The 24696-nt window shown below is 41.8% G+C and overlaps 2 long non-coding RNA genes across 5 annotated transcripts in view; one reads left to right on the forward strand and one right to left on the reverse strand.

Annotated features, from left to right (window-relative positions):
• Positions 1-11174, forward strand: part of LOC147106091 (uncharacterized) — a 45672-nt gene extending 34498 nt beyond the window's left edge. Inside the window, exon 3 of the long non-coding RNA XR_015081339.1 lies at positions 7875-11174. This is a non-coding gene — a long non-coding RNA (uncharacterized LOC147106091). The remainder of the gene's footprint in view (positions 1-7874) is intronic.
• LOC147106093 (uncharacterized) overlaps positions 1-24696 on the reverse strand; it is a 77314-nt gene that overhangs the window by 15344 nt on the left and 37274 nt on the right. The gene's annotated exons all lie outside the window — the stretch shown is intronic.

Genomic DNA, 24696 nt, shown 5'->3' on the forward strand with positions numbered 1-24696 from the left:
TTCAGTCTGCTGGGAGCTGTAGTCTCCTAGATTCAGTCTGCTGGGAGCTGTAGTCTCCTAGATTCAGTCTGCTGGGAGCTATAGTCTCCTAGATTCAGTCTGCTGGGAGCTGTAGTCTCCTAGATTCAGTCTGCTGGGAGCTGTAGTCTCCTAGATTCAGTCTGCTGAGCCAGGAGTGATGGTTCTGGAAACCTGCATGGAAAGGAAGATCTCGCAGAGTGTTTTACGGGTGATTGATCTGCTACCACCAGTTTTCCACCCAGTGCTGAAATTTACAATCTATTCCAATATATTATTCTGCTGCCACGGTGGATCTATGCGCCTTTAAGGCCACAAAGTCTAATTGTTAAATAAATAAAGCCTCCAATCAATCAGAATTTAATTATTTGGTGAGGAAATTTGCATCAATGCGTCACATCTGAAGTATGATGGACAAGAAGTGTGTGCATACATAACATTTTTACATTACAGATAAAAGAAATGTAAATAATCTATTTACATTGATATGTAATTAGTGATAGAGATTGGCTTGAATCTCCAAATATGACAACAGTGGTTCCCAATCAACAGAATTCAGCCTCATGCTTTTAACTACTTGACTGTGCTTCACTGTTTCACTGTGCCTCAGCACAATTCATGTTGTAAGGAGTGTAGCTCTCATTGTTTCCCATTAATTTAATGAACAAAACATTGGCTGAAAGATGGAAAGCATTACCCTAAAGAATATGTTAATCATCAACATTAACACTTAGTTAAGCAAAGTTATGTGAATGAAGCTTTTAAGATACCCAGATTCAGGAACAAGGGCCGTAGTGCAGGACCACCCCAAGGCTGAAAAAGAGTATGGCAGAGATTAGGTCAATCAGGAAATAGAGATTAGGTGACTTCAAGTCTGGGTTTTAAAAACGTGAAGATTGTACCGGGTAAGAAAGATTGAGAGAAAAAAGGAGTTCCATAGATGTGAGGTATTTGTAAAGATGGGTTAGAATAGGGGCTTTTACAGAAAGTCTTGTAGAAGGATGTATTTTGAGTTTAGGAGGAAAGAGAGAATTCAGAGAAGCAATAATTCAGCAGAGAAGGATAGAGGATTCAGGTTAGAAGTGAGAGAAGAATTGCCTTTTAGGTGAAAAGCTTTAACTTTTTTTCCTTGCAGGTGTGTGAGCGAGGTAAGAGCCTACCCAAATCTGTATAAAATATATACACGAATAGCAAGCTTAGTAAACAGGGAGAACTGTAAAAGACTTCAAAAAAATATAGACAACTTTGTGGAATGAGCAGACAGGTGGCAAATACTATTTAATGTAGGTAAGTGTGTAGGAATAAATTATGGGAGAAAAAAATAAGAAATGCGAGTATACAGTTAATGAAAAGGTACTGATGGGTGTGAATAAAGAAAGAAAACTAAGCGCTTAACTAAAGGCTAACAAGGGAAATTAGGGATAGCATAAGATCCAAAGAGAGGACATATAAATTGGCCAGAAAAAGCAATAATCCTGAGGATTGGGAGCAGTTTAGGATTCAACAAAGGAGGACAAAGGGATTAATTAAGAAAGGGAAAATAGAATATGAGAGTAAGCTTGCAGGCAACATAAAAACTGACTGTAAAAGCTTTTATAGATATGTGAAGAGAAAAAGATTGGTGAAGTCAAGCGTAGGTCCCTTGCAGTCAGAATCAGGGGAATTTATAATGGGGAACAAAGAAATGGCAGACCAACTAAATACATATTTTGGTTCTGTCTTCACAAAGGAGGACACAAATAACCTCCCAGAGCTGCCGGGGAACATAGAGTCTGATGAAAGGGTGGAACTGAAAGAAATCAGCATTTGTAGGGAAATGGTGTTAGGAAAATTGATGGGACTGAAGGCCGATAAATCCCCAGGGCCTGATAATCTACATCCCAGGGTACTTAAGGAAGTGGCCCTAGAAATAGTAGATGCATTGCTGGTCATCTTCCAGAACTCGATAGACTCTGGAACAGTACCCATGGATTGGAGGGTAGCTAATGTTACCCCACTATTCAAAAAAGGTGGTAGAGAAAAAGCGGGGAATTATAGACCGGTAAGCCTGACATCGGTAGTGGGGAAAATGCTAGAGTCCATTATAAAAGATGTAATAGCAGAGCACTTGGAAAGCAGTGACAGGATCGGACAAAGTCAACATAGATTTACAAAAGGTAAATCATGCTTGACTAATCTACTGGAATTTTTTGAGGATGTAACTGGTAAAATAGATAAGGGAGAACCAGTGGATGTGGTGTATTTGGACTTTCAGAAGGCTTTCGATAAGGTCCCACATAAGAGATTAGCGTGCAAAATTAAGGCACATGGGATTGGGGGCAAGGTATTGACTTGGATAGAGAACTGGTTGGTGGACAGAAAGCAAAGAGTTGGAATAAACGGGTCGTTTTCCGAGTGGCAGGGAGTGACTAGTGGGGTACCGCAAGGATCGGTCCTAGGACCCCAGCTGTTCACAATATATATTAATGATCTGGACGAGGGAATTGGATGTAATATCTCCAAATTTGCAGATGACACAAAGCTGGGTGGGAGGGTATGCTGTGAGGAGGATGTCGTGAAACTCCAGTATGATTTGGACAGGTTGGGTGATTGGGCAGAAACATGGCAAATGCACTACAATGTGGATAAATGTGAGGTTATCCACTTTGGTGGCAAAAACAGGAAGGCAGATTATTATTTGAATGGCAATAGATTGGGAGAAGGGGAAGTGCAAAGAGACCTGGGTGTTCTTGTGCACCAGTCGCTGAAGGTAAGCATGCAGGTGCAGCAGGCGGTTAAGAAGGCAAATGGTATGTTGGCCTTCGTAGCAAGAAGGTTCGAGTACAGGAACAAGGATGTCTTGCTACAGTTGTACAGGGCCTTGGTGAGACCACATCTTGAGTATTGTGTGCAGTTTTGGTCGCCTTACCTGAGGAAGGACGTTCTTGCCATGGAAGGAGTTCAGCGAAGATTTACCAGGCTGATACCTGGGATGGCAGGAATGACGTATGAGGAGAGATTGTGTCGATTGGGCTTATACTCACTGGCGTTTAGAAGATTGAGAGGGGATCTCATCGAAACCTATAAAATTCTGTCAGGCCTGGGCAGACTAGATGCAGGAAGGATGTTTCTGATGGCCGGGGAGTCCAGAACCAGGGGTCATAGTCTAAGGATAAGGGGTAAGCCATTTAGGACAGAAATGAGGAGGAATTTCTTCACCCAGAGAGTGGTGAACCTGTGGAATTCTCTGCCACAGAGGGCGGTGGAGGCCAGTTCATTAAATATATTCAAGAAAGAGTTGGATATATTTCTTAAGGCTAAAGGGATCAAGGGATACGGGGAGAAAGCAGGGACAGGGTACTGAATTTGGATGATCAGCCATGATCTCATTGAATGGCAGAGCAGGCTCGAGGGGCCGAATGGCCTACTCCTGCTCCTATCTTCTATGTTTCTATGTAAATACATAATTCCCCAAAAGTGTGATTGCAGGTAGATAAAGCCATAAATGGTCAACAGAATTTTGGGTATTATAAATAGGGGTATAGAGTACAAACCTAAAGAAATAATGATGAATTTATACAAATGTTGTTTAGACCACAGTTAGATTACTGTGTGTAACTGTGGGTGCCTACAGAGAGAGCATACAACCTGGATTAATTAGGATGGTGCCAGGGATGGGAATGCCAGTAGTGAGGAGGATACTAGGACTATTTCCACTAGAGTAAAGACGGCTGAGGGAATTTAATAGAGTTTTTCACAGTTATGAAGATCTTGATAGAGTGAATAGGGAAAGATTATTTCTTCTGTTTGAAGAATCAGTGTTGAGAGGTCATCAATTTAAAATTGCCACCAAGAGAGTGAGGAGAGAAGTTAGGAGAAGTTTCTTTAAACAGATGGTTGTTGCAGCATGCAGCGGTTTGCCACAGGGAATGGTTAAGACCATTGCATCTTTTAAAGGAAAACTGGATAAATATTTGAAGCAGAGGAAGATAATGAGACAGTGGGATTAGGTTTGGATTGCTCTGGTCTAGAGTCAGCATAGACACAATGCACCAATGGTCTCCTTCTGTGCAATAAACTTCTGTGGTGCTATGAGGTAGACTTTATAGAAGCAGAAAATAAGGCACACAATGAATAAAAAACAAAACTGCTAATTGATTGGATTATATACAAGATATTCCCAGATGATGTGTGTCATGGTGTAACTACTGAATGTTATGAACCCAAGGGAGTATACGATAAATAATATACCCAAAAGTAAGTGAGTTTCTACATGAACCAGGATTCATGATTCTGCTTTACTCACTGGAGTTCTTTCCTGTTGTTCTGAGGGCCATTGCCATCTGGTAAATTGATTTAGAAGATAATTAAGAAATGGGTAAATTAATCAAGGAATGTGTAATGATGCAATTATGCAATCAGAAGAAAGCTTTGCCAGAAACTGAGAAACTACCCAAATAGGCAATGACACCCAATTGTAACCCTAATGAGGTGCAGACATATTTCCAGAGAGAAGGAAGTGGGAAGGTTAAGTCAAGCCACATTGCTCTTGTGGCCTCCAAGCAACTGCTCTAAGCAGCACTGGCAGAAGTGTAAGAAAAGCAGAAAATGAATCATGAAATGAAGATGAAAAAGAATTAAAAGGTTTATTGTTAGGATTATCAGAAATGCAAGTATCACAATTTTTGCACTTTACCAGCTACTAATGGATGGAGGCCCACAGCACCTAATAACGATCTCACGGTAAAGATAGCCATAAAGGTTTTATAAAAATAGTAATTTAAACACAAATTATGTTCACAGAAAATTGTTTTTGTGGTCACAAACCACTACAACTTAAAGTCAGGTCTTGATGATGTGGTCGACCATACACCTCATTAAGTAGGGATTAGGATCGCTGATGTGGGAAATGGGTAAAACCACACCTGTGCAATAAGGGATTTCTTTGGAGATTAGGGTTAAAGCATGTTATCGTGCAGAGCAGAGAGAAAGCATTATTTTGCATCTGGCTGTAATGTACCTGACCTCTGGGTGCTTGACACTAACACTGGGTGCTGGAAATGGAAAAGTATTCCATTCCCTGGTGGCAAGATTCTCCATCGGGATGTGTACAAAAAGCATATAATAATTTGTTTTAAAGCCTTAAAGGGCAGAGGTGAAAAGGAAATTTATGGCTTGCAAGCCCAAAACTTCCTACATCAATGCACATTAAAGATTATACAGATAAACAAGAATAAAGAAATGAGCCAAAACTATTAACCATCACTTGGCATTATTAGGTGGATTTACCAAGAATGAATAAACACGACTATGGGGCTTCATTCCCAAATCAAAACCTAATCTTACACAAGATACTTACAGATGAGGAAGACTATTCAGCCCATCTTAATTCAGCCATCAAAAACAACCCCACATGCCCGTTGCTGCATCTAGTTGTTTGTTAAATGATTCCAGGGTTTTTCATTCACCACTGCCCAGAACTCTATTCCAAGTGTTGATCACTCTGCAGAATAACCACCTCTAAATATCAGTCCTAAAGTTACAATTACTAGTTTGCATTGTATCCCTTCATCCTACTCCCACAGTTTTATTTAACAGTAATATTCTGGATTAATCCTTTTCATACCATTTACTACCTTACATAAGATTACCTCTTCGACACCTCCTTTCCAAGCTGAAAAGGCCAAGGCTCTCCAGTACTTCCTCATAACTCAGACCTTTAGGGATCAACCTCATGGGTTGTCTTTGCACTGCTTCCAACGCTTGAATGTCTCATTTGTTAAACATTCTATTGGCTTTATTGATTGCTTCTCTATACTGATTTGACATATTGAATGTTGAGTCTACTAAGACTCCTAGGTCTCTTTCAACTTCATCCATAGTTACTTCAACACCATTTGTGGATTATGTACATATCCCATATTTCCTATCTATGTGCAATACTTTAAACTTGTCTGCATTAAATTTCTGAAACTTGTTCGGCCCAGTTATATTTTGTTTAACTCATTCTGTAATTTTGAGCCTGCCTCCTTCAAATGCACCTCCTAATTTAATATCATCTGTAAATTTGATCAATTTACATTGAGTTTCTGAATCCAAGTCATTGATGCCAATTAAAAATAATAGTAGTCCCAATACTGAGCTCTGGAGCACGCCACTCAGTACTCCCCCACCCCACCCAGATATTACGGCCTGGAATTTCCTCAAAATGCACCAAAATAACTGCATAAGTATGGCATAATGCCAATTTTCAACACAAAAGATCGAGGAAATTTGTGTTTAAGTGACTTACAGCGGTTTTTATGTGACGCCCAAGTTTCCATGATCTTTTATGCTGATTCAGTGAAACCTCCATCAAAACCCTCTGCTGTCATTGACATACCAAAATACCAGATAACAATGTTTCCTGTATCTATGGCAGTTTTGATCAGGCTGTAAATTTATGCCCAAAATTTTAGGTACAGCATTACTCAAAATCATATTTCTGCTGTTTTATAGCGATTTTTAAAAAGTGATTTCATGTATTTCTCCTCACTGAGACTTGCACTGTATTTTCTGTATCTTTGGATGCATTTTATGGCTCAAAAATGAGTCACATTAAAAAAATTTAAAGTTTCCACGATAAATAAAATCTGTTAAAAAAAAAAGCCTAAAAAGAACTTGATCCTGTACCTAGGATCTCAAGAAGTTTATGCTCAGACTCAGACTATGACTTTTGCAAAAAGAAAATTATATTCATGGAAGACTGCTTTGTGGTTAAAAATCACTAAGCCTTAATATAATTTCTTCAAAGCTTGGTTAACCATACAACTTGTAAAGTGTGGATTAAGACGCATAATAAAGATTTCACACAGTTATGTGTGCTGCACTCACCACAGACCACTATAATGGAGTGTCATTATAGTTCAGTGCTCCAGTTTACAGACACAAAGTTCAAAAGCTCATGTAATTACAGTGGATGTCACTTTTCTATTTGTGACGATGATTGGGTGGGGGACAGTTGCTTGTCTGGATCAGGTTCTGGGAAACCAGCGTTTGCAAAACTGCTCCCATTGCTCCCTCATTTCAGCAGCAGAATCTTAGACCTGGTTTTTCACAGGTATACAAGCCTGCCGCTGAGGCCAACGGAGCCAGATTTAGTAGTTAAATGCTGAGCGCTGGCTCATAGACGCCAATCTCCCCAAACCTGACCGAAACAAGAGAACATGAAATCACATGCACTGGTGTGACTTATACATTGAGATGCAATGCACCTCATCAGTAAGATAAAGTGCAAGTCAGTCCTTTGGGTAAATCACTCAACATCGGACTTGTAATTGAACTGACAGTACAGCTGTCTTATCCAAACATAAGAACACCGAGAAACTGACAGCCACTATGAAGCCATAATAAGTGACAGAAAATTAAAAAGACTACGAAAAGCACTTAGATCCTCCCAGGCAATTTATGCGCAAAACGGTTTCTAAAAAAAGTCCTTGACTCAGTTTGATTTAAGCAAAGTTGTGATTTCTTGTAGCTGGAGCCAGCTGATACTGGAAGGCACATTTTCCACGGTTCAGCATGTCATGTGGTTCATAGTTAATGGCCATCAAGAAGCAAGTCATAATTTCCTAAACAGATGAAGGTTCTTTTGCCCAAAGTATTCCCCTGATGTCTTTTACAACACAGCTTTTGTATATTCTTATACAGGACAATGTAATATCTTAACCTTGCTTTTTGTATTTTACATGAAATGTTAAACTATGAGAATACGGCTTTTATATTTTTACACGAGATGTCACAATACAGCTTTGCATTTGTAGATGAGATCCGATTATTATGGTACACTTTTTGCATTTTTATATTACAATATGACTTTTGAATTTGTATTACTACAGATGCACGACCCCATGGACTGGATGTACGATGCACGAGCCAGATACAGATAGGCACATGGAATACTCAGAAGCTTTTCCCTACAAGTTCAGTGATCCTTCTGTCATGGGAACTGACATGTCTCAAAGTCAGGATAGTAAGACTTGGAGGCTAGGTGAACTGGGCAGAGCTCCACAGAAGTGAGTGGATATGCATATGTTCACTCCGACAGGCATGATGGACAACATCTCCAAGGTGTATCGCTTGCTCTGGATTACCAGAGAACCAAAGTGCTCATCAGTTGGAAACCAATAAATTAATGCCTTCTAACAGCTCATTTTATTCATCAATATGGGTATTTATCAGTAATAGTAGCATATGCCCTGACAAATGTGTCAGATTCTGATGATAAATGACGAGTTCTATAGATGTCTCCAGGCAGCCATCATATTAATACCCCAGTGGGACCTACTCTTCCTACTGACAGACTTTAATGCTGAAGTAGGAGCCAACAGATCAAACTTGGCTAAGACCATTGCAGCATATGGCCGCGGACTATGAAATGACACTGGTGAGTGGCCTGTTGACATGTTTGCAGCCCATGGGAAAGACATCCACAGACACACATGGTACAGCAATGATGGAGCTACCAAAAATAAAATAGACTACATTATTAAAAACACTCGGCGTGTAGTTGCTAAGGTTTGGGTCCCCAGAAGCACTGAATATGGCAACTTGGATCACTGTCTGAAATTGAAGAAAAATTCTGATCTTCCCAGAGGCTCAGCCAACAAACAGTTTGATATCGAGAAGTTCAAATCACCATTAGTAAAATACGATTTCAAACTTGAACTGTCCAACCGTTTTCAGATGCTGGCAGAGCCCACAGGTGATGTGGAGGCAGCTCAGCAGTATTGCACAAAATGTCCTAGGAGGTAGAGGCTCTATTTCTTATTTGTATTTCCTCATACCAGGCAGTATTCTAGTGAATCTGTACTGTACCCTTTCTTTTGCCTCAACATCCTTTCTATAGCATGGAGCCCAAAACTGCACAAAGTACTCCAAACTGTGTTATTACGTACTAAGGTTTTATACAGATTCATGTATAGATAATCCACGCCATTTCAGTTCTGATACTAATGTTTATCTATCATAGAAACATAGAACACAAATAATTTTCTGGAGATTGTGTTCAAAAAATGATCTATTTTAGAAAATTTGGCATTGTTTATTTTGTACTGAATGCAGCCATTTGCATAGGAGTGTTCAGGTGTGTTAAAGGCACACCAGCTTCATGAAGAAGTGTTCCAAAAACCTTTTGGTTTATTCATAAATACATGGCACACTGATGCAAGTCACATGGTATTGCATCATTACCTCTGCAGGTGACACCACAGTGCAAAAATAATGCCATCTTCTTAAATAAAGAATGATTTGGGTTGCCAAACACTTCCTTATGAAGGCATCTCCCCTTTAAATTGTCTGATTAAAATGGCAAATGAAATTACATTTTTCAGTTACACGGAAATGATTTCTGTTGCATAAACAAGGATCTACTAGAACACTATATATCGCCACTGAGACATCTGTGTGACTGTCAGATGGTGCAACCCTTCTGCCCCATTCCTGCTGGCTGGCAGCCGCTGATGCCAAGTAATATTTTCATTTGGCTGGATCTTTATCATGGGAGCAACTGCAGTGCAAGAAAAGATTGTACCCATGAAACGTTTATTCATTTTTAAAGAAAAATCAGCGGGGTGGGGGGGGGCACTAAAAGAATTTTTAAAATAGTAAATGTGAAAATAATTTGCTAGCCTGATGCCAAGGACTTGGTTATATGACCTTCTGCAAAGCGTATTCAGATTATTAATTGTTAGAGACTATGGAACTAACGCACCTGCCAACGCATTTGTGCTGCTGCAAAAGAACAGTTGATGGCCTCCGCCCAAGGTCAGCTCCTCAACTACAGGATCTGGGTTCTATCCAGGGACTGTAAGCTGCCTGTTTGTGCCCTGCTGCTGTCTCTGTTAGCATTACCTGGCAGCCTCAGCAGAGCCACAAAATGGCTGTGCAGACAAAACAGCCATTTTGTGAAAACTCTTGCTTTGAAAGTGTCTTGGTTGCAGATCAGAACCTAAAAAGGCAAAGGTATTTGAGAAGAGAGATGTCATTTCAACATCATCTCCACTAAGTGCCCTTCACTTCTTTGTTTTTGAATCATTATTATTCAACGATTTTGCAACAAAATACGAAGTGAAGAGACAAAATAAATACACATCAATCCAACAGACATAACAACTATCATAAAAGCAACAAGAGCAGGCAACTCAAGCTTAGTGCTAGGCTTGCCCCAGAAATAGCATAGGAATAGTCAGTGATATAATGCAAGGTACAACAAATAAATATGACCTCAATACATACAAATGGGGAAAGGAAACGCAAATCTATTTTGAGTGTACTTAATATATGTAGGAGGCTTGCAAGATATCGATCAGATGTGAGTAAAAAGTGGATGAATGTTGGTAGAAAGCAGTAATGGACTAATCTTTCATGTTTAGTGATGCACTGAATTTTTAGGTGTAGGAACATCAATTAACAAATTTTAGCAGAAATTCAGTAAGAAAAATACTTTTGTGTGTGAGGCCATGTTTCAGTCATTAGTGAGGAATTTGTGCAGAATCCCACAGCTGCATAGCTACTGAAAAGTTGAGAATTTTACTCCAGATGGTGCATTTTCACAGAGCTTTCCATGACAGGAGCATGTATTGGGAACTCAGGAGTACACTGCATAATTTCCCATCAATTATGGGCGGTAAATCATGGAAGCAGCATCCAGATTCTCGATGTGCACTCCTAGTGTGCAAAGCTGTGTCAGGAGCAGGAAAGACAGAAAATTTACCCCTGGCCAGACCTAGTATTAATGAGTTTAATAAAGGGAAAGGTTCAGCAGCATTACTGCAGGCAAAGGCCAATTCTATTGGCCAAAAAATTGGCAAGTGTATATCCTGAGGGAATAGGGATAAAAGTAAAACAAAGGAATGTTTTTAATAAAGTTGATTAATTAACAAATTGATGGCTCTTCACATCTGAAGTAACTGGCTAACAGTATGAGGTTTAGACATTTTTGATTGGGGGTGCAAGCACTGTGGTGTATGTAACCTGTTCCACCTTAAGAGAACTTAAGCCTGTTCCACCTTAAGAGATGTACTACTTTCTCTGGCTGCTGTATACGTAATACCGGTGGTGACCACACCGGTATATAAGCACTGTGTAGTAATATTGTATTCAGTATAGTCCCGACCTCCAACCAGTAAAGACCTGTTGAATTTACTCTTGTAGTCTGTGTAGTAATTATCACTATAACACACAGACTTAACAGTGGCGACGAGTCCGATTCTTACCCTGCGGCAGTTATTTCCACGGCGGCTTCGTCCACAGACAGGACGTCGAAGAGAGGTTTCCACCCTCATCACCCTACTGGAAGACACGTCGAGCGGCAGGCATCGAGAAACCGGAGTGCAGAAGACATCCTGACCTCGAAGCCTCCATCAGCGACTGTCAGCTTTCTTCTTCTACCTCGGTGGTGGGTAAGCCGGGCAGCGACGCGACAGAAAGTCAACCGCGTTGGCTGTACAGACGGGGCTGGGAAGACGGAGGAATAAGGGCGGTGAGATCGATCGCGACCGGAGATAAGGGCCGGGCCGCTTTCGAGTGAGAGGCGCAGCGCGGGGACATCGATCGCGACCGGAGATAAGGGCCGCATTCGGGCTAAAAGGCGCAGCGTCTGGGGAAACTGAAGGCGCGAGAGCCGCGGTGAAGCGGAGACAGCGTCGGGGGATGGTTGAAGACCGCCAAGTGCAGGAAAACCGCCATTTTGTGGGCGGAGGACGATGACAAAGAGCGGGAAGCCGCCATCTTGGATAACATAAAAATACAATAAATTGCAACGATGCCTAAACATGGGAACATTAAGACCTTTGATAGTGACATCGAAGATTGGGCCATGTATGTAGAACGCATACAAAATTATTGTACGGCAAATAAAATTCCTGATGCAGATAAAGCACTAACATTATTAAATTTAATGGGTGCGAAGACATACGGGCAATTGAAACACCTGTTATCACCAGATGAACCGGCGGATAAGACGTTCGATGAGATTGTTACTGTCCTGAAAAATCATCTAAACCCCACGCCGCTGATGCTAGCGGAACAATTTAAATTTTACGACAGAAGGCAGCTGCAGAATGAAAGCAATGCTGAATATTTGATGGAATTACGTAAGCTAGCAAAATATTGTCAGTTTGGAACGGGACTGACAGAGGCACTACGAGATAAATTTGTGTGTGGTTTATTTAAACAGGATACACAAAAGCGACTGCTCGAGGAGAATGAGCTGACGCTTGAGAAGGCGGTCACTATGGCAGCAGCACACGAAGCCGCAGCGAGAGGCACGGCAGTAATGCAGCTACGGTCACCGGAACTCGGTACAAACAAATTGGGTTTGAGTTCTGTCAAATGTTATCATTGTGGAAAGACAACGCACGATCAGAACCAGTGTTGGTTTAAAAACCAAGAATGCAGAACGTGTGGCAGGCTTGGCCACATAGCTAAAGTATGCCGGTCAGGAAAGAAGACCAGCAACAAAAAGTCACCGCAAGGAAAATACGCAAAGGTACACAAGGTGACAAAGAACAGTTTGACCGAACAGAAGTCAGATTCAGACGCTAGCAGTAATGAACTGGATAGCTTAAGAGTACACAACGTTGGTAAGGATGCAGATCTCCAGACAATTTGGGTCACTCTTCAGATAGCAGGAGTCCAAGTAAAAATGGAATTGGACACTGGATCGGCATTGACGGTCATGAATAAGAAAGATTACAGAAGGTTATTCCAACATATTCCCCTACAGGATACGGAGATTATATTGAAAACATACACGGGGCAAAGAGTGTACCCCATCGGAAAAATAGAGGTAGAAGTGGTCCACAAGGGCGAAGAAAGCCAAGTAATGGACTTATATGTGCTACCTGAAGGAGGTCCACCACTACTAGGACGGGAGTGGATTAGGAAAATGAATATGGACTGGCACTCCTTGAAGGCACTAACGGTAGATTCCGGGGAAACAGATGTCAAACCTAAACGATTGTCCAGAATATTGGATGATGCTAAAGAGGTGTTCCAGCAGGGACTGGGAACACTGAGAGGAATTACGGCAAACATCAAGATTGATGAACATGCACAACCAAAATTTTTTAAAGCCAGACCGGTACCCTATGCAATACGACCTACTGTTGAAGCGGAACTGGAAGCGCTAGAACGTTCAGGTGTACTGTCTAAGGTAGATTGGAGTGAGTGGGCTACGCCCATTGTTCCCGTTATGAAACGTCCTGCGAGCAACAAGCCAGGAGATCCAGGGAAGGTTCGCATCTGTGGAGATTTCAAAATCACCGTTAATCCGGTGCTTCACACGGTGCAGTATCCGCTTCCACGGATTGAGGATATTTTCGCTTCATTGTCTGGCGGGAAACACTTCACCAAGATAGACCTGGCGCAGGCGTACTTGCAGATGGAGGTTGAGGAAGAGTCACGCCAATACCTCACGATCAACACGCATCGAGGGTTGTACCGGTACAATAGGCTGGTTTTTGGAGTGGCATCGGCTCCAGCAATTTGGCAGAGGGCCATGGAGCAGGTATTACAGGGAATTCCAGGCACACAATGTTACCTGGACGATATTCTGATCACAGGTGATGGTGATGAACAACATCTCGCAAACTTGGAACTGGTGCTCAACAGACTGAAAGAGTATGGACTTAGAGTAAATCGGCAGAAATGTGAGTTCTTCCAGAAGCGGATCTCATACTGTGGCCATGTCATTGACCGGGAGGGGCTTCATAAGTCTCCTGACAAGATAGAGGCAGTTGTAAAGGCTCCCGCTCCGGAGAATGTCTCTCAGTTGAGGTCGTTTCTAGGATTAATTAACTATTACCATAAATTTCTGCCAAATCTATCCACTGCACCCGTTAAACGCTCTTTTACAGAAAGGGGTACCATGGGAATGGGGCAAAAACTGTAAGAAGGCATTTCGCAAAAGCAAAGAATTGATCACCTCAGAGGAAGTGTTGGCTCACTTCAACCCGACACTGCCTATTCGGTTGGCTTGTGATGCTTCCCCATATGGTATTGGGGCAGTACTCTCACACAAGTTGCCAAATGGCACGGAAAGGCCAGTCGCGTTTGCATCCAGATCATTGACCTCCGCTGAGCGCAACTATGCGCAGATCGATAGGGAGGCTCTTAGCCTTGTATGGGGAGTGAAGAAGTTTAATCATTACCTGCAGGGCCAAAAATTCACACTTCTGACAGACCATCAACCGTTGGTATCCATTTTTAACCCTAAGAAGGGTGTTTCGGTGATGACAGCGCAGCATCTCCAGAGATGGTCTCTTTTCCTAGGGGCACATCAATATCAAATAGAATTCAAAGGTACGAAACAGCATGGCAATGCTGATGGGCTGTCGCGCCTGCCACTACCTGAAGAAGAAGAGATGACGAAAGTTGACCCTGTTGAGTTATTTCATTCGACCATCATCGAGTGTTTACCAGTCACCAATGCAAGTATTGAAAGAGAAACCAGGAACGACCCGACACTGTCCAGAGTCTACGAGGTGACAGTGAAAGGATGGCCAACACGGGGTGATCCTCTGTTACCGGCATTTTCGGCAAGGCGAGACCAGCTGTCCGTCTGCCATGGTACCTTGATGTACGGGACAAGAGTGATTATTCCTCCCAAGTTAAGGGAAAGAGTTTTAAACGAACTGCATGAAGGTCATCTGGGGGGAGTTAAAATGAAAAGTCTTGCTAGGGCTTATGTATGGTGGCCGGGTATTGACCAACAGATTGAGGAGTTAACGAAAAGCTGCGCTGGGTGCCAAAAAGTGCAAAATGCACCTCCGATAGCACCGCTACACCCATGGGAATGGCCTTCAGCCCCATGGCAACGCGTACACATTGACTTTGCTGGTCCATTCATGGACTCCATGTTCCTAATCGCGGTGGACGCACATTCCAAATGGCCAGAAGTCATCAAGATGAATACCACTACTTCAGAAAAGACAATTGCGGTGTTAAGAACAATATTCGCAAGGAACGGATTGCCAGAACAGATCTGTTCGGACAACGGACCACAGTTTGTATCGGAAGAATTCCGACAATTCTTAAAGAAGAATGGAGTAAAACATTATACCTCTGCCCCATATCATCCGGCGACAAATGGGTTGGCTGAAAGATTTGTCCAGACATTCAAAAAGGCAATTAAGGCCATGAACGATGATCAGATTCCGCTGCAACACAAGGTCGACAAGTTCCTGATGTCATATCAAAACGCCGATCATGCAGTGACTAACCAAAGTCCTGCCATGATGTTTTATAACAGGAGGTTGCGGTCCAAGTTGGACTTGTTAAAACCAAATGTGCGGAGGGAAGTGGAAAACAAACAGTTTCGGCATATTAACAACAAGACCACTCGAACTTTCGACGTAGGACAACCAGTGTTGGCAAGGGGCTATGGAAACGAAAAATGGCAGTCCGGAACAATTCGGGCCAGACAAGGACCTCTGATGTACACAGTAGATATTGGTCATAATGTGATAAGGCGTCATGCGGATCAACTGGTAGAGTCGAGAGCAAGGGTCGAACCCATGGTTGTGACAGAGACAACTGTGGAAGACGTTAATGAACCTGAAGCATCTACCTCGGCAGGGAATGTACTTGATGATGATGATGACACCCAATACATTGGAAACCAAATAGAGGAGGCACCTCAACAACAAGAATCAGAGACTACTGAGAGGCGTTATCCAAGCCGCATCAGAAAGCCTCCTGAGAGACTGAACCTTTGAACTGTTATACCTGAAGTTATATATGTATATATGTTATTATGTTATGTTAAATGGGGATATGACTGTTAAGCTAAAAAGGGAGGATTGTGGTGTATGTAACCTGTTCCACCTTAAGAGAACTTAAGCCTGTTCCACCTTAAGAGATGTACTACTTTCTCTGGCTGCTGTATACGTAATACCGGTGGTGACCACACCAGTATATAAGCACTGTGTAGTAATATTGTATTCAGTATAGTCCCGACCTCCAACCAGTAAAGACCTGTTGAATTTACTCTTGTAGTCTGTGTAGTAATTATCACTATAACACACAGACTTAACAAGCACTAAAGACAAAAAGATTTATGTTGCAAGTTGAATCTAGGGCATGCCCTGTCTCTATTCATTTGGGGTTGAGGTGGCTCAAGGTGACATGCCTCCAGATGGAAGTCTGGAACCAAGTTGACCCTCCATGGCACTGTTGATAATCAGTGAGCCAGCCAGCCTGTCTCTCTAATGGAGGCTGAAGGGGTAGACATGTCACTGGGGGCTGGGATTCTTCCCATTTGGTTTCAGGTACCCTACAGGTAAAAGCTCTAATGGATAAAGTGGACAAACGGAGATGTTTACCAGTGATCTGCTCAAGTAAGCTGCAGAGTTTGGCTGATTAAATTTCATCAATATCCCTAAATAAATGTGGGGGGTCCAAAGCATTGGCTATGCCAGTCTGCACCTTAAATTCTGTGGACTTAGATAGAAACATAGAAGATAGGAGCAGGAGTAGGCCATTCGGCCCCTCGAGCCTGTTCCGCCATTCAATGCGATCATGGCTGATCATCCAAATTCAGTACCCGGTCCCTGCTTTCTCCCCATACCCCTTGATCCCTTTAGCCTTAAGAAATATTTCCAACTCCTTCTTAAATATATTTAATGAATTGGCCTCTACTGCCTTCTGTGGTAGAGAATTCCACAGGTTCACCACTCTCTGGGTGAAGAAATTCCTCCTCATTTCTGTCCTAAATGGCTTACCCCTTATCCTTAGACTGTGACCCCTGGTTCTGGACTCCCCGACCATCGGGAACATCCTTCCTGCATCTAGTCTGTCCAGTCCTGTCAGAATTTTATAAGTTTCAATGAGATCCCCTCTCATTCTTCTAAACTCCAGCGAGTATAAGCCCAATCGACCCAATCACTCCTCATACGTCATTCCTGCCATCCCAGGTATCAGCCTGGTGAATCTTCGCTGAACTCCTTCCATGGCAAGAACATCCTTCCTCAGATAAGGCGACCAAAACTGCACACAATACTCAAGATGTGGTCTCACCAAGGCCCTGTACAACTGCAGCAAGACATCCTTGTTCCTGTACTCAAACCCTCTCGCTAGGAAGACCAACATACCATTTGCCTTCTTAACCACCTGCTGCACCTGCATGCTTACCTTCAGCGACTGGTGCACAAGGACACCCAGGTCTCGTTGCACTTCCCCTTCTCCCAATCTATTGCTGTTCAGGTAATAATCTGCCTTCCTGTTTTTGTCACCAAAGTGGATAACCTCACATTTATCCACGTTATATTGCATCTGCCATGCTTCTGCCCAATCACCCAACCTGTCCAAATCATCCTGGAGTTTCTCGGCATCCTCCTCACAGCACACACGCCCACCCAGCTTTGTGTCATCTGCAAATTTGGAGATATTACATCTAGTTCCCTCGTCTAGATCATTAATATATATTGGCCTAGAAATTCAGTGGCCTGCGCCACCAGTTTGCGCCCAAAGAGGGCTTTTGCGCCACTGTGCAAACCTACCGCGATGTTTAGCGGGGCGCTAATGGCGGCATTAGCCAGTAGCGCTGCGCTGCCACCGATGATGTCATCGGTGTGCGCAGCGCCCCGCTATCGCCCCGCTGGCTATATTTGGTTGCTGCCGCCTCCCCCGCGCCAGCCGCAAACAGCGACCGGTACACGGGGCCTACCTGTGCCGGTAGTGGGGCGAGTTAAGGTGGAGGTGCGGCCGGCCGCTTTTTCGGCGGCCGCCTGCCCGCACCTCCGTCCCCGGCCTCCTACACCCCCCCCCCCCGCGGCATTGCCGGCTGTTTCCAGAGAGCCCGGCACTTCTCCTTGGTGCCGGGCTCATTTGCCGGCACTCGCGAGCGGGGATCGCGCTGTTGCAGGCACCTCCCCCTTAAGAGTGAGAGGAAGGCCTGCAGTACCGCAGGCTGCCGTGCCGCAGCGGGTGGCGCTGCGGCACTTTGCACGCCGATATTCAGTTTCAGCGCCCCAAGCGGGGCGCCGAAACCCTTGTTTAGCGGCCGGCTTCCACTTGGGGCACTGAAACTGAATTTCCCGCTGGCGCAAGTGGCTCCGCGCGCAGCGGTTATTCCAACGCCCAGGCGAGCTGGGCGCCCCTAACTGAATTTCTAGGCCATTGTGAATAGCTGGGGTCCAAGGACTGATCCCTGCGGTACCCCACTAGTCACTGCCTGCCACTCGGAAAAAGACCCGTTTATTCCAACTCTTTGCTTTCTGTCTGCCAACCAGTTCTCTATCCAAGTCAATACCTTGCCCCCAATCCCATGTGCCTTAACTTTACACACTAATCTCTTATGCAGGACCTTATCGAAAGCCTTCTGAAAGTCCAAATACACCACATCCACTGGTTCTCCCTTATCTATTTTACCAGTTACATCCTCAAAAAATTCCAGTAGATTAGTCAAGCACGATTTACCTTTTGTAAATCCATCTTGACTTTGTCCGATCCTGTCACTGTTTTCCAAGTGCTCTGCTATTACATCTTTTATAATGGACTCTAGCATTTTCCCCACTACCAATGTCAGGCTTACCGGTCTGTTAATCCCCGTTTTCTCTCTACCACCTTTTTTGAATAGTGGCGTAACATTAGCTACCCTCCAATCCATGGGTACTGTTCCAGATTCCATCGAATGTTGGAAGATGATCAGCAATGCATCTACTATTTCTAGGGCCACTTCCTTAAGTACCCTAGGATGTAGATTATCAGGCCCTGGGGATTTATCGGCCTTCAATCCCGTCAATTTCCCTAACACCATTTCCCTACAAATACTGATTTCTTTCAGTTCCTCCCTTTCATCAGACCCTATGTTCCCCGACATCTCTGGGAGGTTATTTGTGTCCTCCTTTGTGAAGACAGAACCAAAATATGTATTTAATTGGTTCGTCATTTCTTTGTTCCCCATTATAAATTCCCCTGATTCTGACTGCAAGGAACCTACGCTTGACTTCACCAATCTTTTTCTCTTCACAATATCTATAAAAGCTTATACAGTCAGTTTTTATGTTTTCCTGCAAGCTTACTCTCATATTCTATTTTCCCCTTCTTAATTAATCCCTTTGTCCTCCTTTGTTGAATCCTAAACTGCTCCCAATCCTCAGGTTTACTGCTTTTTCTGGCCAATTTATATGTCCTCTCCTTGGATCTTATGCTATCCCTAATTTCCCTAATAAAAGATAAGTGGGATTTGTTCCTATGGGAGAGAGTGTGCACTTCACGTTAAGCAAACTGAACTCCTATAAGTATGTGAAGAATTGGAGATTATTAAACATGATGAGGTTCCCCATATGTCAGTCACTTAGATGACCAAAAAATAAATATCTATGGCATATTAAATTAATTCATCAGCTTCTAACCTATGTCTTCTGTGTCACTTGCTCTATTGTTTTAACTTGCTTTGCTGAGTCCCTGGTTTCAAATCTCTTTCTTAAATCTTCAAATTCTAAAGATGAATGCAACTTATTCGATTTGTGAGTCTGGAAGCATGTTACATTTAAATTCAAAAATTGATTTTGTTTTATATGGTAGGTATATACACAAAAACATGTTAATTGTACCAGTTATAGGTGCATTGACACCAGAAACTGAAGTACCACTCACATTTTCACCTTCAGTTGTTGAATTTTTCCTGATCACATTTTCTGATGTTTGTTTGATGATGACATTCTTATTTAAATATTAAGAATAAACAGTGCCACATCCATACATGGCAACTATTACTTTTTTATATAGAGAAAAAGTGACAAATTCAGCACCAATTGCATTTTTGCTTGCCTCTTCAGTTCTGTCATGTTTTCACAAATGAATTCCACTGCAGTCAAGTCACTACTTTCATAAAAGAATTAAAAATATTTCCTGAACTATCACTCATTGAAATATCTGCCCTGATAAAACTAAAAACTGCTTCTCTTCATTCTAATACAGCGTAGGGAGCCAAAGGCAAGTGGTAGAAGCTGTAGTGCTGACAATGTTTTAACACTAAATGTGGTGATTCAATATAGGATGTCAATTACAGGTGATAATTTCCTATCACAATTTAAAGAAAAGAAATCAGTAGTATTTGTGAAGTGAGATTTCATTCTTCTACATTTCTACTGTCCCTGAGTTGTACCTGACTTTCAAAAAATACATTGCCATTGCAAAATATATAGAATAATATATAATTAAAGACTGATCACAATGAGGGGGCACCATTCCAGGATATTCAGCAAGTAAAAATAGTCAACACAGATTTCAAAATGGAAAGTCACGCTTGACCAACCTTATTGAATTCTTTGAAGAAGTAACAGAAAGAGTAGACAAAGGTAATGTATTAGATGTAATATACTTGGATTTTCAAAAGGCCTTCGAGAAGGTACCACATAGTAGACTCATGAATAAGGTCATGACAAGCAGCAGAATGGATAGCTAGCTGGCTGCAAAACAGAAAATAGAGAGTAGGGGTTAAAGGTAGTTACTAAGACTGGCAGAAGGTGGGAAGTGGTGTTCCACAGGGATTGGTGCTGGGACCACTTATGTTTGCCGTTTACATAAATGACTTGGACTCAGGAATCGGAAGTACAATTTTAAAATTTGCGGATAACACCAAATTAGGGGGTATAGTTAATACTCAGGAAGACTGCGACAGAATACAAGACAACGTTAAGAAACTTGGAGAATGGGCATGTAAGTTGCAAATTAATTTTAATATAGATAAATGCAAGGAGGTGCATTTTGGTAGGGGGAATAAGGAGGCCACATACTCCTTGGAAAATAAGAGTCTAAATGGAGTAGCGGTGCAAAGGGATCGAGGAGTACACATTCACAAATCATTAAAAGTAGCAACTCAAGTTAACAAGACCATAAAAAATGCAAACAAACTGGGTCTCATTTCTAGAGGAATAGAATTTCAAAGCGGGGAAGTTATGTTAAACTTGTATAGACCTTGATTAGACCACACTTGGAGTTCTGTGTACAGTTCTGGTCATCATATTACAGAAAGGATATAAAGGCACTGGAGAAAGTGCAAAAAAGATTTACATGGATGATACCGGAACTGAGAGGTTATAACTATCAGGAAAGATTGAATAGGTTGGGACTCTTTTCTCTAGAAAAGAGAAGGCTGAGGGATGACTTTATAGAGGTCTTTAAAATTATGAAGGAGTTTGATAGGGTAGACGTAGAGAAGATGTTTCCACTTGTGCGGGAGTCCAAAACTAGGGGCCATAAATATAAGATAGTCACTAATAAATTCAGTAAAGAATTCAGGAGAAAATTCTTTACCCAGAGAATGGTTAGAATGTCGAACTTGCTACCACAAGGAGTAGTTGAGGCAAATAGCATAGATGCCTTTAAAGGGAAGCTAGATAAGTACGTGAGGGTAAAAGGAATAGAAGGATCTGCAGATAGGGTTAAATGAATTAAATGACAAGCAGCAGAATGGATAGCTAGCTGGCTGCAAAACAGAAAATAGAGAGTAGGGGTTAAAGGTAGTTACTAAGACTGGCAGAAGGTGGGAAGTGGTGAATGGCCTGTTTCTGTGCTGTAAGTTCTATGTAACTCCAATGTAACTCCAATATGGGATCATCCACAGTTGATTCTGTACTTAGTTCAACAGTTGTTATATCATTCATGAATTTGTACATACAATGGATGTAGTATCCAATCTGAGCAACAACCCCTTTCACATAAATTACTTCAGTCACAGTTCTTGACAGTTTGAAGATGGTCAATATTTTGAAGTTTGATGTCCACATTATGGCAAAGGGACAAGTGGTGGAAGTTTATCGCAATGGAGGTAAAGTCACCAGAAAAGAGCATCTATTTAGCAAGCAATTTAACACCAAATCCAAATTTTTCTAAGGATACTGTATCAAACTTTGGGAGTTTAAAATAATTTTTCCATTAATTTGAGCTGTGTGTTAGTATCCTAGTATCCATCACTAATTATATAAAATGCATGTGGAGGTTTAATATTGCATTACAAAATAAATTATGCAACTTAGAAAATTTAAATTAAATAAGGCATCAAAACAGATTCAGCAGACTATGTACAATGTAGAAATTGCTATCAATGTCAAAAGTGAACATACTTCAAACCATTCTTAAGCAGGAAAGTCAGGACTGCCATTGTACACTTATATTACCTTGGGGATAAATTGGGATATTTGTCTCTATTGTCATTCTACAGTTGGATGAACAAACTTTGATATATTTACCAGTTAAATGTCTCTTCAGCTGTTTAAAAAATGTTAAATGATCATTATTGCTGATTGTGATTGGTACTGGGTTTTTGCATTACCGCTAGCAAAATCAGTTTCTCAGAAATCACATATTCCGTTGATTTAGTTAATGCTTCAATATTTCAACCAAAAAAAGAAATTTCTCTCATTTAAAAAAAACCCAGGAATTTTGAGGCATCAGTGAGTAACATTACTTTTTGTCAAGGGTGGCCAACCAGTGTCTCATGACCTGTATAGAGTTCTTACATTGCTAGGATGCCCACAGATTCAGTAGATGTGTGAGATACAGACTGACACTGATGCAGAAAGCATTCCTTCCAGTCTGGATCAGCTAAACAATGTGTTTTTGCATTGCAATTTGGCCCTGATGCACTACCATTAGGCTGGCAGAGTCTGCTGTGCATACTTAAGTGGTGGTCAGGCCTGACGCTGGCAGAAGAACAAGAGAAAGAGTGTCACCAATGTCACAGGTGCAGGACTTTAGTACGCTGCTGGCTTCTAGGGCAGAGGAGAAGCCATAAACTGGAGCCCGGAGTGGAGGTGCTTTGTAAGAGAAGGGTAGAACATGAGAGGGGTTACAGAGGGGGAGATGGAGGAAGTAGGGAAGAAGGCATGGAAGAGAAAGGCATGGGGAAAAAAAACAACACTACTTACTACAGGGTGGTGGTTGGCAAATGTCTGGATGCTGTTCAGCACCAATGGAACTGTACCCAGGAGGGGAGACAATTGGCAGAAAAACAAAAAAGAAGCTTGTAGAGATTGTACTGGAGAAACAACAGGCAACAGAGTTTCTGCTCCAGTAACCTGGTTTAACAAGTGATGGTTAACTGTTTTAACCTTCTCCAAACAATAGCACATGCCTAGAAATTACTCTTGGTGATATTAGTAGCTTTGCTACTAGAATAAAAAAGACACTGTACCCAAGTTAAGTGAATGGCGATATTCTTCCAGGGTAGCGAGAGATTTGTTAACATGGTCCTTTACCTATTGCAAAGTTGACAAATTTAGTTTATAATTAACGCTCCTTCAAAAATCAAAGATTTTTACAAACGTTTTTGCTTCTATACATCATTCAACCTTTACTTTATAATATCCACTCTTCCAAAAACAATTATTTGTTTTTCTTCCCAAGGTATCAGAAGGATGATGTGTGTATTTTTGGATTCCAGCACTCCAGGGGTTACAGTAACATAATATATGGTCCTCTCATGTGTGGCTATGACTTCATCATTATAAGTTTGTCACAGAGCTCATGGATCTCAGGAATTTCTGACCTCGCCATGACTTTATCTTCCCAGGGCCAGTTTTCCTTTTGAAGAGCAGATGCTACAAAAATAGTTCCTTCGCTCTTCCAGAGCCTCTGTGTAATCCCCTAGCATCTTCTCTAAGCTCCACAATTATCTCCCCTCACCCACACCCAACACTTTCTTTCATCATGTCCTCCATTGTCTAAGAAAAGATTTGTAGCAGACTTGGGAAAAGGTGTGTTTTTGCCTTTTACAGCCCGTGAAAGGGTGAATAGAAGAGAGATTCCTGGTTACAAAATAACATATACTAAATATTATTTACACATGTTTTGTTTTGACAATATTTAGATTTTGTGCTGTACAACATCTATATCTCCTGTGTATACCTGTTTACAGTCACATCAACCTTCTGATGATAATTTATGGCTATGTGACTTGTGGATTTGATGTCATCATTTCCAAAGAAAAGTAATGTATGAGAGTTTTTTCAAATCAGCTATGTTAGGCAATATGATGCCCCAATGTGCTATGCAACAAAGCAATACGAGCTGTAAATGTGCACACAGTGAGTTCCACATCTCGGAAATGATGCTTGGGGCCGGGGAAGAAGGCGAGGATTTGCTCTTCTTGAAAAACTAAGGATGGGGATGCAATTAAAGTTTGTTTATGCGACAAATGTTAACCATTTGATGTTCTGGTTTTTATACCAATATAATTTTCCTTCAATTTTATGATTTGTTTTCAAATTAACATTATGAACTTGTTGTGAACTTCCACCAGTGCCAGTCGTTTTCTTACTCTCCTCCGATACACGTGAGCAAGTGAACTTTCCAAGTGTCAAATGCCATTTGGGGGCAACTTTGAAAATATGCATAATTTATTGACCTGAAAAATCCAGTTTGCTACAAATTTCCTGTCCAATTTCACAAAGGAACACGGGGCATTTAGCTCCCCAGCATTGAAAGTGTCTTCTTTTGATTTGCTCCCAAGCTTTAGAACAGAGGTGTCCAATATGCAGTCCCTGAGCCCTAACAATATGACCCTCAACTCCCAAGCAACTCAGTCCTACTTGCGTTTATATATTTTAGTTGCTGGTTCATCCTGTTTGAATTTTCTGGGTCTAAAGGTTTGGAAAGAACAGCTGTTAATGTGGTAGTCTCATTGCTGGATAAATCCTAAATCAGAATGCC

The sequence above is a fragment of the Somniosus microcephalus genome, chromosome 16, assembly GCF_052327205.1.
Source record: "Somniosus microcephalus isolate GS21.2 chromosome 16, FLI_Smic_1.0, whole genome shotgun sequence".
In the NCBI taxonomy this organism is placed as follows: domain Eukaryota; kingdom Metazoa; phylum Chordata; class Chondrichthyes; order Squaliformes; family Somniosidae; genus Somniosus; species Somniosus microcephalus.